Source organism: Erinaceus europaeus, chromosome 12, assembly GCF_950295315.1.
Source record: "Erinaceus europaeus chromosome 12, mEriEur2.1, whole genome shotgun sequence".
Lineage (NCBI taxonomy): Eukaryota > Metazoa > Chordata > Mammalia > Eulipotyphla > Erinaceidae > Erinaceus > Erinaceus europaeus.
This window is the reverse complement of record NC_080173.1, coordinates 65,648,862-65,651,862: the sequence shown is the minus strand read 5'-3', so window position 1 is coordinate 65,651,862 and position 3,001 is coordinate 65,648,862.

Sequence of the window (3,001 nt, the reverse complement as noted above, 5' to 3'; positions counted from 1 at the left end):
GTACTTTGTTTTTTGCTGCCTGGGCTTAAAAGGTCTCCATGACCATCCCTCCCAGCAGAGCAAGCAAGATACACAGCATTGCTCCACTGCTCATGAAGCTTCCCTTTTGTATAATGTTCCCATGTGGTATCCAGTCGCTCTGACCATCCCCTCAAGCTTGTTAAGGTGTGTGTTGTACTGGATGAGCCATTTCCTGGTCCCAGGCTATAATTCTTATTAAAACCTGCCATTCCCCCCCACAGAGTAAATGCAGAAATTTACTCAGTAAGTCTCTCCCACAGAACAACTTCTTTTTCTCTTCTTCAACAGATAATAACACTGGATGACAGTTTAATAATTCTTTGCATGAAATCCATGTTTAGGCTGGTGATGGCTGGGATTTTAGACAGATAGGCATCTTTTGAAAGTGCTTCTTTTTCGCTACTGAGTTTTCAGTTTAATATCCAGATTTCAATTGGAGAGGCAGGGACCCAGCCATAGTTGGTAGACTAGTGCTTTGAGTTTATTTTTAATTGGAAGATTAAAGTGAAAAAGTCAAAGGCATGTTGACAGTTGAACAACAGAATCTTATTGGCAGATTTGGGATGATGGTTATAGCTAAATGGGGACCAGCTATGCCCAGGGGCAGCAGTAGTTAAAGAGAGAACATCAAGGTCACTCAGTGTCCATAGTCCAAAAGACCACTGATTTATTTATTCAGTAATTTATATTTGAATGTGTGACACACATGCATCAGATAATTACCCCGATAAAAGTAAACTAATTTAAAAAAAGGTTTTGTTTTTAAAATTTTTTTTTCCTTTTTTATATTTATTTGTTTATTCCCTTTTGTTGTCCTTGTTTTATTGTTGTAGTTATTATTGATGCCGCATTGTTGGATAGGACAGAGAGAAATGGAGAGAGGAGGGGAAGACACAGAGGAGGAGAGAAAGATAGACACCTGCAGCCCTGCTTCACCATCTGTGAAGCGACTCCCCTGCAGGTGGGGAGCCGGGGGCTTGAACTGGGATCCTTATGCTGGTCCTTGCGCTTTGCGCCACGTGCGCTTAACCCGCTGCGCTACCACCCAACTCCCAATTTTATTTTTTAATGAGAGAAATACAGAGATAAAGACATAGAAAGACCAGAGCACTGCTCAGCTCTGGCTCATGGTGGTGCTGGGGATTGAATCTAGGACCTCAGAGCCTCAGGCATGAGAGTTTTCTTTTTTTCTTTTCTTCTTTTTTGCAGAACCATTATGATGTCCTCCCCAAAGTAAAACTATTGATACAAGGGTATGAGGAATACTACAGATGTATTCATAGAGGGGGCGGAAGAAGGGTAAAGGGTGGGTTGTCTGCTGAACTGACTTCTAGAGGTTGATCAGATGTCTTATGTTGCTTTCCAAGGTTTTCTTGATAGATGTTTTATTTATTTAAATAGTTATTAATTTCATATGAAATAGCAGAAAGCAAGGATACACACAGTGTTGGGACATCAGCACTCAAATCCTGGACTATTTTAGTTGAGTTACTTCACCAACAGCTTACTGTTTCAAATAGCTATTTTTTCTCATTATAGTTCAAATGTAGCCTGTCTGGGTGTGTACTCATTTTGTTTTAATCAGGATTATCATCTTGAAACATGGCCAGACATAAAACAAAGGTCTGATGTTGGCAGTTGCAGTCTCTGTGGGCTGGAGGAACAGGGCAGGTCTGACCTCTTTCACATGACTAGAGGTTGAGGGTCTCCTTTCTTTCTTGGCCTGAACCAAGTATCTGACTCAGCCTTGCCTTAAAGTAGTGACTCAGACTAGAGCTTTTGTGGAGACCACCTTGAGAGGGTTATATGTCATGAACTGTTTGTTGCCTTAGGGATGTTAAGCAGGCAGGAGGGATGGGTGGTGCAGGCAGTCAGATGTGATCAGGGTTTTTGGATCGACAGTATGAAGCTTTTTTTTTTTTTTTTTTTAAAGATTTTATTTATCTTATTAATGAGAAAGATAGGAGGAGAGAAAGAGCCAGACATCACTCTGGTACATGTGCTGCCAGGGATTGAACTCAGGACCTCATGCTTTGAGAGCCTAGTTCCTTAGCCACTATGCCACCTCCCAGACCACAGTATAAAGCTTTTTTAAAGGGGATTAGTAGTCAATGCACCCCTAGGGAGGGTCTCTGAGGTAGCTTCCTCAGGTGGCACAAACATGGTATGAAGGGCCAGAGAAGACTGAATGGGAGATGTTTCTACTACCAGACAATAGAAGTGAAAACTAAAAATTTCTAGATAAAACCATTAAAATTTTGTGTTGAAGCTGGGAAAGTGGCCCAGTGGTAGAGTAGTTTTTGCATGGTAAGGCCCCAGGCTCAGTCCCTGGCACCACATATGCTGGAATTGTGCTGTGGTCTCTATCATTATCTTGAACATGAAATAACTTAAAAACATAGATTTATGTATCAAAAGTTAGTATGCTGTGGGTCATCAGAAATGTATCCCTGCAGTGTGTATTTAATTTTATATTTACTTTTCTGATGACCGACAGACTGGTGTGTTACCTCTGGCTAGTGCTGAGAATTACTTCAAGTGTTCTGTATAGTGAGAAAATAAGTTTTTTTTTGTCTGTTTGTTTTTGTCTCCAGGGTTATTTCTGGGGGATTTGTTAACCTGCACTATGAATCCAGTGCTCTTGGAGGCTATTTTTTCCCCTTGTTTATCGTTGTTTTTACTGTTGTTGTTATTGCTCTCATTGTTGTTGGATAGGACAGAGAGGACAGGAAGACAGAGAGGAGGAAAGATAGACACCTGTGGACCTGCTTAACCTTTTGTGAAGTGGCCCTCCCCCACCACCCCCAGCAGGTGGGGAACCGGGTGCTGAACTGGGATCCTTTCACCAGTCCTTGGGCTTTGCACCACATGCACTTAACCTACCGCTCTACTACCCAGCCCCCAATAAGGAGATTTTTTTTTTTTTAAACCAGCCTTACAGGGCAACAGTTTCACTGTGCTATGAAATGATAATTTTACT